This window comes from Elephantulus edwardii, unplaced genomic scaffold (assembly GCF_000299155.1).
Source record: "Elephantulus edwardii isolate Elephantulus edwardi_28Jun2011 unplaced genomic scaffold, EleEdw1.0 scaffold00100, whole genome shotgun sequence".
In the NCBI taxonomy this organism is placed as follows: domain Eukaryota; kingdom Metazoa; phylum Chordata; class Mammalia; order Macroscelidea; family Macroscelididae; genus Elephantulus; species Elephantulus edwardii.
Genome location: NW_006399850.1, coordinates 431410 through 431912, shown reverse-complemented (window position 1 = coordinate 431912; position 503 = coordinate 431410).

Sequence of the window (503 nt, the reverse complement as noted above, 5' to 3'; positions counted from 1 at the left end):
TCCTCCTTGGAGGCAAGGATTCTGAAGCTTGGTCTGACATACTTTGGGCATGTTACAAGAAGGGACCAGTAGTACTTGGAGAGGGACATCATACTTGGGAGGTGAAGGGACAGCACAAGAAAAGACCCTCGATGAGATAGATTTATTCAGTCAGTGGGGTGGTAGAGTAGGTGTGTCAGAGACAATAAGGTTGGAACAGGATAGAAAAGGGTTTGAGGCTGTTGTACAGAGGGTTGCTATGAGTCGCAAGAGACTTGACGGCACATTAACAAGAACTGCCCCTCTTGACAACATGTCCAAAGTATGTGAGACCAAGATTTACCATTCTTGCCTCTAAGGAGCACCCTGGTTGCACTTCCTATAATACACATTTTTGTTCTTTTGGCAGTCCATGGTGCAGTCAATACTATTCTCTAACATTACAATGCAAAGACAACCATTCTTCTTTGTTATTTACTATACAAACTATGGCTTGGATCAAACACATATTAGTCTTTTTTTTT